The sequence below is a fragment of the Danio rerio genome, chromosome 7 (genome assembly GCF_052040795.2).
Source record: "Danio rerio strain M-AB ecotype USA chromosome 7, GRCz13ab, whole genome shotgun sequence".
NCBI classification, from domain to species: domain Eukaryota; kingdom Metazoa; phylum Chordata; class Actinopteri; order Cypriniformes; family Danionidae; genus Danio; species Danio rerio.
The window spans coordinates 41,895,342-41,908,054 of NC_141027.1; the positions used below are offsets into that span (position 1 = coordinate 41,895,342).

The window sequence follows — 12,713 nt, forward strand, 5'->3', positions numbered from 1 at the left end:
GGATGGTAGTTTTCATACATTATATGGTCTGTGGCTGACAGTAATGACAGAATACAGATGACTGGCTTTGCCCTAGGGTGATATAAGGTTTCGTTGACTAACCATTCACACAGAGATGTATACTTAACAAAGCTAAACACTGGTCTCCAAACCCATACTCAAACCACACGCAGATTCATATCATCGCTTTTAGTACAATGTTATGATGAACAGAATGAAGACAAGCTTAACTTTACATAAGTTCATGTAGCTCAGCTGTTAAATGACGGCCCTAGCAATGTCATGGCTGTGGGGTTAGCTGTTAAGCATAAACAGTCTATTGATTGTAATGACAAATGTAAATGTACAAAGCGATGTAAACACTCCCCAAGTTTGCTGATAACTCTGCAAGAAAAAAAACCTTGTTTTACAAAGTGCTGCTGTAATCTTTATGAACAGAACTGCCATAAGGTAAATGTAACATAATCTAACAGTGTACATTCCCAGAACATTCAGTAATGTTCATAAAAAAAGTCATTGTTAGCATGTAACATTATTAAAATGACATTTCTGGAACATTCTTGTAATGTTGCTACAAATCCATTCTTCAATATAATGTGGATGGTGTGTTCTGGTAACTTTAAATAACAGTCTGAGTCCATTTAAATAACGAGACTTGTTCTGAAATGTCCTGAAAACCTTTTAAATAATGTATTTTTAACCCAAAAGTAGTGTACATTTTCTAAAAAACCTGGATGTTTTGAATGTTCAAAGAACATAAAAAAATAACTTTATATAACATAATAGGAATGTAAAGGGAAGCAATTTTAGCTGGCAGTGCATGTGTGTGTATGCGTGTGTGTGTGTGTGTGTGTGTGTGTGTGTGTGTGGGGTGCATGTATAATTAGAAGTACTCATTCTGTGCTCAACAGCTTTTAATTAATGTCCTCCTCACAGTTTAACCTCATCCATCTCTCAACTGTCATACTCCTGCATTGCTCAATTACACCACTGATTTTTTCAAAAGGATCCATTTCCGTCCACCACCACATATCCTGGTAATTTAAAGAGCCAATTAGTTAAAGGTGGATCTAATCTAGGGGTGTGTGTTATTTATCACCTGCAATAATATCATAATTGCTGTTTCAAACATGTGGAAGCTTTTAAGCCAAAACCAAAATCATAACTTTAGATTCCAATAATCTGGCCTGAAACCTAATAGAACACAGTTTTACTGTGTAATGACCCTAAAATTCAAGTTATGAAAGAACAAAAACAGTGCTGTATGTGTTATATACATATGAACAATATCATATGAGTAGCAGTGCGATATGGCTGTATATTGGCACTGGTGGGAGGCATGTGCATGAGGCCACAGGCCGAGTGTCTTAGTGTCCCACCAGTGACTATACAGCCATATCGCCCATCTACAACTGCAAAAATGAGGTTATACAGTTTGATGGCATTATGGTGTATGTATATACACACACACATATATATATATATATATATATATATATATATATATATATATCAAACACAGAGTCTCAAAATCCTTTTGTATGAGGAATTTCTTCTGCCATTCACTTACATCTGCAGCTGACGTCAGAAACCAATACTAATTTCACCAGCGTCAGCAATATTTGAATGATTCTCCTGCATAATGTCTAAAGTGATCACAAAACAGGTGATTTTGCTGACATTTTAAGATTATAAGGCTGAACAGCATGAAATGTCACTAGTCTACGAAGATTTCCCAGTATTTCTCTGTTGCAATCGAAAAATCACAATAATTAACCCCAAAAAAGCCAAAGCAAAACAAACGCTACCAGTTTAGTATGGTATAAATGCAGCACTACAACATACGAAAGAGAGATAAACCTAGAGTGTCACTTACCAGTTTTATAATAACTTGATCAGCTGTATTTTGAATTTTTTGCTGAGTTTTGTTCTTACCCTAAGGATTTATTATGCGGTCTCCCTTACCATCTTGTGGCAGAACGTCAACCCTCTTTGCTCTGCTCAATTCCGATGCACGGAATCTCCAAAATTATAAATATTTAAAATAGGCAGTATCCTTATAAATAAACTACACAGTTACAATCTAAACAATTACATTCTCATCTAAAAAAAGGCCTCAAAAATACATTATGTTGTCCAACAGCTGGAATATTTATCAAATTAGTGAGTCTATTCATCTACTGTCAATATATATGTGGACGGAGTAATACGCAAGGCTGTAGAGGCTGTACAAGTGCTGATATTGCATAATATTGATAATCAGATTCAAAAACCAGACAGAACTGTTGTATAAACATATTTATAAGAGGTAACACGGTGGCTTAGTGCTTTGCACTGTCCCCTTACAGCAAGAAGGTCAAATTCATTTGTGTAAATGTGAGATTGTATGATTGCTTCCCAGTACTGGGTTGGGGCTGGAAGGGTATATGCGGTGTAAAACATATGCCGGAATAGTTGGCGATTTGTTCCGCTGTGGTGACCCCTGATAAATAAGAGACTAAGCAGAAAATAAATGAATATTGTTAAGATAAAAATGTAGCTTACTATAAAACAAGGGTGCTATTTTCCTAAAAAGCAGTATGTGAGAATGACCACAAACGTGATACTTATTTTATACCACATAAACAATGCAGTGTTTTGTTTATGAGTTTTGAAATTTGAAATGATTCGTTCATTTGTGTCATCACCAGTAATCTATTCTTGGCAGATTGCTGGTGAACTATATGTCATTCACCAACTACAAATCCCAGCATGCTGTTTCACACACACCGGTCACCGTTCACCACTGATCACTTACACACAGCTCATCACGGATTATCTGGACTATTTATCCACTTTCCTTACACCAGTCTGGACTGAGCCTTTCTGTCACGTGTGGAGACAAGGCGAAGACAACAAAGGTAGATCCAAGCGCAATTTAATGGGAAGAATATTCATGCAAGCATACTGTACAAGTGGTCAATAACAGGGAAAACTCATATACATAACAGGGCATCCAAAATCATATTAAAAACAGGTCAAAAACAAGGTGGCAACCAAAAATCAAAAGTATCAAATCAATGATCAGGAACAAAGTAAGAAAACTGAAACAAGACAAATACAAGTGATGGGAAACAAATATTCAGTACAGACTGGTGTGAGCAAAGTGTTTAAATAGTCTAGATAATTAGTGAGGACAGGATTCAACTGTAAGTGATCAGTGGTGAACGCTGACCAGTGTGTGTGAAACGGGATTCGTAGTTTGTGAATGACATGAGTAGTTCACCAGCGATCTGCAGGAATAGATCATGACGCACTTATATATACCGGCCAATCTTGTATATAATAGCCATCAAAAATGTGGTTAAGTCATTGTGTACATATTTGATCATGATAAACACTTGTGATGAACCAATAAGTGGCAGGAAACACAAAAAGAGGCACAAAAAACAGGGCAGGCATGCGGCAATGAAGAATGAAAAATAAAAGGCAATACCCAGTCTTACTGCTGAATGTCAGAATTAGATAGCATTGAGCCATCCCAACACATAGGTATTGAGGAAAAGAAGCTTATACAAAAGCAAATCAAGAAAAGCAATCATTTAGTCCAACCTAAATACAATACAACAATATTATTTAAGTACAAGTTTATGTCAGGAATCTATTGAGAGCACAAGCTGATAGGTCCTACCCAATCTGTATCTACATGTGCAGGTGATTGGTTGATGTCACCTCAGCAGCCAATGAGCTTGCTCCTAAACATTTATATACTTCAGTGATGTTTGTATTAGCAATGTGCAGCAAGTTGTTGGATAAGGAGGTTTGATGTATGTTATGTTTGCACGGCAATGTTATATTATCAGACATAATTCCTGTGAATAAACGTCTCGGAACTAGCTCTCAACGTCTCAACTACTAATCAAAGCAGCAGCAGCGTAGCAGATATATGCTGCCAAGAACACATCAACATCATACATATTTATTACCATACTAAATCACTCTGATAAATAAACAGAATAAACTGAAGATATCAAATGTCAAGTGCAAATTATTAAAGAAAAATGGTCAGTGTGCCATTAAAAATCACCATCATACAATGTATGAAATGTCTCTCTTTAGGCCACTGGTTGATTCATTTGCCACAAACATTTAATTTGCTGGAACAAGCATTTGGATATTTAGAAAAGCCAAAGATTTGACCTCAGTTCTGAACCCACACATTTTGTATATCACTAAAGTCCTTTTTGTAATCCCCTCTTCACATAAAAGCTTTAGCTGACAGGCAAATTCAATTAACTAAATGAGTGCAGAACCATAAAAGCGTGTTTATCTCAGACAGAAGAACACACACAGACTGCACCCACACCCAAAACCAAAGAGATACAACTTCTGCTTCAACAATTGATCTATAATTTCATCATAATGCTGTTAAACTACAGGGATACATGCAATTCTTTTTAATGAATGACCATAAATATTAAAATGTTAAATATCTACAGGTTATCTGTGTTAAATACTAGTTAAGAAATCATTTATCAAAACACATTACATAATGAAGATACTGCCAGTAGGGAAAAATAGGTTAATTAATATGTAATATGCTTATACATTAAACAAACTGCTTCTCTCTAGAGCTATTTGTTATTGTGTGGATGTAAAACTCTTAGTCCAGTTCAAACACAGGTTGTCTAGAAAAAGTAAATGAAATATCAGTATTTCTGACCTGTTTTAGCTCTCAAAATCAGTTAGGATGAAGCTTGATTTTTTGTCCCCTGCTTTGGATGATTATGTTTTAGTGGCATTACTAGTACAATATGTAAATTCTTTAGGTTAAAGTTACATGACATACACTTTATTTCCTTCTTTCTAGACAGTTCACTGGTAATCTGGACATTACATAAATTGAGGGAAAGTGCTGTAGTTCACCAGCCTGTCAAACTTCTGTTATACACGCAGTCACAGACACATCCAATAGGAGTGGAAATCTTTAGAGATTTCACAATCTGATCCGATTCCCATTTTGGGAGTTACAATCCGATTACAAAACAATTCTTGACTTAAATTTTTTTTTTCAAATACATCTTTCCCACTTTAGATTTTAGCCAGAAATTCAGTCCCAATACTTTTTTATGACTGGAATCTGTGTATGACAGTACTGCCATCTTAAACAATACTTATTTTATTAACAAAAACTTATATCCATCATTACCAAGCCCTGAGTCTAACATGAAGCGCAGATTACAAAGAGCAATTTTATAAAACAGACAGTTCTTATTTCAAAAAAGACATTACATTTTTTTGTTTGTTTATAACATTTTAGGAAAGAAATGTCATTAAAATGTTTATATAAAAATAATATGTGGGCATTATATCAGAATTGCTTTTAGGAGTCACAGAGAACAAGTATAGCATAAAGCATAGCACACAATACCTGCATTTCCACTGTTGGGCCAGTGCGAACCAGGGCTTTTATCGGGCCGGGTCAGGCCAAAAGCATATCACATTTCCACTGTCGGGATAGCCTAAAGCAAATCCCGCCCCCAGAACGCCCCCCGAATCAATATCACACAAGTCATATCAGAATCAGGCAGATAAAGCACACCATCATCAACAATCAAAATGGAGACAACCAAAGGAAACAAATAATTCATTACTGTACAGCATTACATTTTATGTCTAAACATATAGGCCTTTGTTTTTTATTCATCATATTCATTAACTCGCTGACCGACTGTTGACATACGAGTGGTCTCACCACAAACAAAGGGATGACCCAGCACACAATCCATAAAATAAAACCACAGAATTTTTCTGGTAATCACTACCGATTCCGAGTCCATATAAATTATTTAATGCAACACCCTTAAATTTAAAAGGGATTTTAAATTTTATAAGGATGTCTAGCCTATAAGGTGCTTTATGAAATATCTTAACTAAACAGTAGCTATATTTTTTTCTTTCCCTTATTAATTTATTTTTTGTAATATATTTTAGACTACTCGTGCTTGGTCTGAAAATTAGTGTAATGGTGACACACCCCACTTTACCAACCTCGAGCAAAAGGCTAGTTGCTCTCCCTGAGAAAGCCCCACTTTGGCCTGATAAGGCCCCGGTAGTGACTATGGAAACATGACTGGCCCTGGCTCGCTTGCTTTAGGCGCGGCAGTGGAAACGCAGCTAATGCTTAATTTGCTGCAACGATTTCACTTACATTCACAGTATGAACAAAAGCAATGATACGATCCTGTTATAAACTGGTTCCATGTATCACTAATGCCACTCTTAATTTTCTGTTTCTAGTTCACCCTTACTTGTATCGGCCCAAACAAGTACTAATGTAAATACAGATTTGATTCTGAAGAATCATTTCAGAATAATGATAGAATCTCCCACCCCTCTCCAATCTAATTTTAATTGTAAAACACCACATTACATTTAACAATAAACAATAAGGCAGTTATTGACAAATTGATGTAATAGCATGCAGTACAATTATGTTCCTCAGTTTTACAAAGCCGTATAATAAACCAAACATTACATTTAAATGATGTATAGATACAACAGTGCCAGATTTCTGTTTTTCACAACCAAAAACTGTCAAAAAGTTGGTTAGGTGAGTTAATCAATTCATGAATAAAGTCCCCTTTATCCAGTAAATATTATGACATACCTAATATAACAATGGCAGTGCAAAACTAAATGAATTTTGTAGTCTGACCTCTAACAAAAAGGTAAAAAACAAAATTCATTCGCTATCTGGAGCCCTGGAATTGATTATGTACTGGACTGTGCAGCTCTGACTGTGGAGATGCTTTCAGTGCGCGTGTGTTTGTGTATGTGTGTGTGTGCACATGTGATTTAGTGCCAGGTCCTTGAGCTACAAGGCACTAGTGGCCTTGACTTACACCATTAATCAAACCAACGAACGGACATATACACCTATATAACATTTCAATTATGAGCTGTTTGGCTTTTAAGTCACATCCTGTGATTATTCTTAGTACGGTTATTTGTGGCAAACCCATGAACAGCTTGAGGTTTCATTACTGTATGGACTGCTGTGCTTCAATAGTGCTCAGTTTGCTCACCCACGCTTTCCTGCTCCAATATCTGCCTCATTACAATGGGCATCACAGAGGGCATGAATGCTCCTACATTTTTAAAAAGGTGCTTTTCAACAGTCCTTTGGATGACGAATGTTTCTAAGTAGAGCCATTAACATTCAAAAGACCCCCAGTGAGCTGAAAGGGTTCAATGCAGCTCCACACAGTTCTCCTTTGCATGTATACTCATTTTCGGCCTTTTAGTTTCTTAAGGTTCCCAGTAAAATCATTTTCATTGATCAAACATGACAAGACATATGGAAGTGCTGAATATTGGAGACTTTTCTGAATTGGGTTTAAAATCAATCCTGTGGGAAGAAATAACAAATAATCATAAAAGATCATAAAAAGGTCTTCATCCTTCAGTTAGAAACCAGATGATTTCTGGCTAACATTCTGCCAAAATAACTTCATATTTATAGTATAACTGTTATATGTTTTAACATTTAATGATGATAAATATTATAAAATATATTAATATCTATTTTCATGCTATATAGTCCTTATTTTAGATGCTACCCTTTTTTAAGATTTGATATTAATATCATGGTTCTTCTGAGTGTGCCAGTTTAGGTTCAGTTCAAAACAATTCAGATTTTTTTTATTATAATGTGTTTAAAAGTGTCATTTTGACGGCGTGTACACAGCTCGTTGTTTTAGGGGTGTGTTGCTTCACATGAAAATTAGTTTCACCTTCCGGCCCAACTTAACAAGGGGGCGGAGCCAAGAGCTCCCCCGCTTTGTGTATGGCAACAGACAGGCAGACAGAGAGAAGCAACATTAGTGAGAGGACCAACATTCAGCCATACTTGTACGACCACAGACCAAGCAGAGACTACTGTTGAGGAATCAAAATTCCTAATGTGCCAGAATGTGTCAGAGCGGCAGTTACAAAACCACTTGAGTCTTTGTATAGTTTTACAGCCGATGCATGCGCCATCTGTATAGGGATGTGATGATTAACCGGTTTCACTATTTACCGAGCTTTAATTCGTCACGGTTAATTAATCATAAAGGCTTCTCAACACCGTGTTTCTGCACGGAACTAACAGCGGCACCTAGATGAGATAGGAGCTTCTGTAACCGCGGGAAATGCAAACAGCTGAAATTTAAGGTAGATGCAATGAAGTTACAAACAATGACGCTGATGAGAGTAATCATGTGGTGAATGTTGATCCACCAGCCGAGATCAATCGAGTGTTTTCAGAGAGAGTGCTGAAAGACTCGGTGGATCAGTTGTTTTTAATGGCCCGAATCTCAATATGCTGCATTCACTGCTTGTTCAGCGCAAATGGCAGCTAAATGTAAAATCTTTGTTGCTCCTTCGCAGGAAGACGATGAAGGCTCTTGTGTTGAGCCCAATGAGCCTTACATCACAAAAAAAATCGAGCAATTGTGTTCCTTTGGTGACATTGCGTTGACTCACATGCTGAAAATTATTGGTTATTATCAATATTGGTGGGCGGGGGGACCACACTCCCACGTCAAGTTGCGGTCTGTCTCAAAACCGTTACAATTGGTCCACCGTTTTTATGTTGTTAAAGTGAAAAAAAAAGGACTGGGTGTGTTTATATCAACCCAATATGATGGTCTATACATAATACCTTCACACATGTCTGTTCAAACAGCTTGAAAAGTAGATTTTTCACCAAAGCTGCCCTTTAAGTACTGGTAATGTTTTTTGAAAGACAAAAATAATATTTTAATTTAATTACTATTACCAGGATTTATTTACTGATTCGTTCATTTTCTTTCAGCTTAGTCCCTTTATTAATCTAGGCTCACCACAGCAGAATGAACCGCCAACGTATCCAGCATATTTTATACGCAGTAGATGCCCTTCCAGCTGCAACCCTTCACTGGGAAACAACCATACACTCTTACATTCACACACATACACTACGGCCAATTTAGCTTACCCAGTTTACCCATAGCGCATGTCTTTGGACTATAGGGGAAATCTGAGAACCTGGAGGAAACCCACGCCAACACGGGGAGAACATGCAAACTCCACAAAGAAATGCCAACTGACCCAGCTGGGACTTAAACCAGTGACCTTCTTACTGTGATTCGACAGTGCTTTCCACTGAGCCGCCTTGTCACCTTTATTTACTAATTTATTACTATAACTTATTCAATAATCTAGATACTAATACTGCTATACTTTTTAAAAACTGTACTAGTAAGATTTTTTTTTGTGCTATTAGTAAATTCTTTATTGAAACTAAACCATTCTCATTATAAACCTAAGCAACACTTTGTCTGTCATGTTGTGGTTCTGCATTTTTATTCCAGTCCTTTTGCAAGAAGCTGTTTTAATCTCGTTCCAAAGGGTTATAATATATTCTCATTCCTTGAAAGTAGTCATCCAATCTGTTTTCTTTGGACGTTTTACCTTAAGATGATCTCAAGATTTATCTGCACGATCATCACACAGGAATGCGGGAAGCTTCAGTAACTCATTGTCTTGCCGGAACTACCCAGCTACAACCTCACTCTACTGTATAGGAAATCTCATTCAGAGATTGCATTTAATTTGCTATCAGGCAGAGGTTGAATCATGACTGCTGCGCTGCATACAAATGTCTTGACTGGTGCATTATAGGGCCATTTTGCAAGGGTAACTGATTCTTTATGAATATCTCAAAAGTAAGGTTATGAAAGTTTTTTTAATAAAGTATCTGACAATTCAGCATCCACTGAAAAAGAGTGCTCTGAAGCATGCAAAAATAAACCGGTTCCACATTATAATAATCCTTTAAGCAATCAAGAACAGGCTAAAGTGTGGTCATTTCCTGTTTTTTTAAAAAAAAGTCAGAAGTTATACCAAAGAGACCTCTTCACGCACACACAGGGCTGAGAAGGTTACTTTTACAGTTCAATACAGATTACAAAATAAACGGTTTAAAATTTCATTTGTAATGAATTTACTTAGATTACTCCGTTTTAATAACTTAATCTAAATACTTTCAAATACTTAATCTTTTAAATACTTTCTTTTAAGCTTTTAAAGTATTTAAGCTTTTAAATACTATGCTTTTGAAATACTTAAGCTTAATTTTTTTCAAAATGGCCTTTAATACATGGTAGCACTGACACTTTTCTCTATTTTAAAGTTTTGCTGTATTTTATTGATATTTCTTGTATTCTTTTTGCATTGTCTGCTTTTTAGCTGTGTTGTATAATTTGTTTTTACTGTTGTAAAGCACTTCGGTCAACCTTGGTTGCAGTAAGGCGATATATAAATAAAGGTTGATTGATTGATTGATTGAGCAATACGTAACACAACCAAGTTTGTGTCCTGTTTACTGCTGCATTCCAAGCTTCAAAACAAATCCAAACAAACCACAATTAGCCAAAACAACTTGGCACAGTTCTCCAAGTCATACAATAGATTTGTTTACCAAAACGGAACAAACTTTAAATGATTACTTTAACGGAAACTTCTTTATAGAAAAGTAAATGGCACAAAAGAATCCCTGAATTAAAATTGACAGCCAAAGCAATACGGTCACAAGTAATGTCATTAAAGTATATGTTTCAGGAAAACACACTCCAGTCTCCAGCCCAGACTCCAAACTTTCCAGTCTGTGAATGAATCAACAAACAAAATTAAACAAAAGTAATTTATAATTTAAAATCGACTCAAAAGAATTGTCTGTTCACAATGAACTGGATCATGAACTTACATTACCCCACCAACATTTCATATAAATATAGACTTCAAATTCATCCGTAAGGCACACAAAGCTATCATTTGACCTATTAAACTTTATTCTATGGGTGATTCAATCTGTAAACTGAATGCAAAGCAAATGCAATAAAACTATTAGAATTATTCTACACATTATACTCTATATTATTCTGTAAATTATTTAAAATAAAAAAATGAGGTGAACCTCTAAACTTACCAAATATGAGATCATTTAGAAACAAGCATTACTGGATACAAACTCAATGATCAAGAACTACCTCTTTTTCAGAATGGCCGCTGAATCCTTCAATGCTAAATGAAGTTTGTTCCAGGTAGGCATTGATTCCACTGCACGAAGATACTGCATCCTTTTTAATATTTAAGTAAAGTACTATTTGTATATCCAAATCCAAAATGCATTCTGCGAATGACTGTCTGTATTGTCCATTTTTGTGTTGTGATGATGAGCACTACAACTAGATGCTAAATTGATTTTTTTTTTTTTTTTTTTTAACTGAGAATGAGTTTTCTTATTGGTTATAACATTGCTTACTTAAATATTAAATGAAGAAATGACATTAAAATGTAAAGTAATCACTTTGGTTATCTAAATATGTTTTGGATGTAATTGTAATGTGACTACCATGCATTTAAAATGTACTTTTGTTTAATGGACTATTTTTTTTACTTTAAATATGTAAAGCCATTACATGCATTAGGTTACTCCCCACTAGATGTACAGGGATTATCCACAAACTTTATGGGCCAAAATCCTATACTGTACGGCAACATCATTAACATTGATTCCAAGATAACTTTTGACTTTTAAGACATAAAAAAGTCCAGGATTTTTCCAATTAGTATTTCAATGAGGTAAAATACAACTGCAACTCTACCCAATAACTTAACACAACTCACAACTTTATTATTCTTATAAGAAAGCCATTTGTTTAACGTGGACACATAAAACATCCTCATTAATCATGTTTATGAAGTAATACTATTTGAACCCATGTGTCCTGAATGAATTCATAACACATACACACATTCAGACAGTCACATGTACATGTAAACACACACACACACACACACACACACACACACACACACACACACACACACACACACACACACACACACACACACACACACACACACACACACACACACACACACACACACACACACACACAATTTGATGCCTTATTCATCTCTATTGGGGCTCTGTAATATGTTCAGTTTGTTCATACATGATGTGTTATTAGATGATTGAAGTGCTGTATGTTGTTATGGTTATGGATAAAACAGTTAAGGAAAGGCTGTATTGAAAATAACACTCAAGTAAGCACACTCTCATTCCAGAATGTTAGACTGATGCATTTCCTTGAAATCACATGTCCAAATTTATTATAAAAAATCAATAATAACGGTATGGAAGAACTGGTCTGTTACTAAGAAAGCCAAAAAGCCTTGATTACATCTGCTGGAAGAATGTTGGCCTGTCTACAGCAGTCTCCTTAACATCCAACATTACAGCTTCGCTAAAGGCTACAACCAGAGTGCTTTGATTTTAATAGCACTCTACCTGTTTATTCTGGTGATTTACTTTGTAGTTTGACATTTTGCCCTTAACATACAATGAAATCTACATCTAACCATGTAGTAGTATACATTATATTCATTCATTTTCTTTTCGGCTTAGTCCCTTAATTCATCCAGGGGTCGCCACAGCAGAATGAGCCGCCAACTATTCAAGCATATGTTTTACGCAGCAGATGCCCTTCCAACTGCAACCCAGCACTGGGAAACACCCATACACACTTATTCACTACAAGACAATTTAGCTTATGCAGTTCACCTATAGTGCATGCCTTTGGACTGTGGGGGAAACCATTATACTGTAAAATTCAAATGTTCAATTCAGAAAAATAGCAATA

The 12,713-nt window shown here is 35.8% G+C and overlaps 1 protein-coding gene across 3 annotated transcripts in view; it reads right to left on the bottom strand.

The window, feature by feature from the left end:
* The window catches only part of plxdc2b (plexin domain containing 2b), a 110,772-nt gene that overhangs the window by 67,223 nt on the left and 30,836 nt on the right, over positions 1-12,713 (bottom strand). The gene's annotated exons all lie outside the window — the stretch shown is intronic.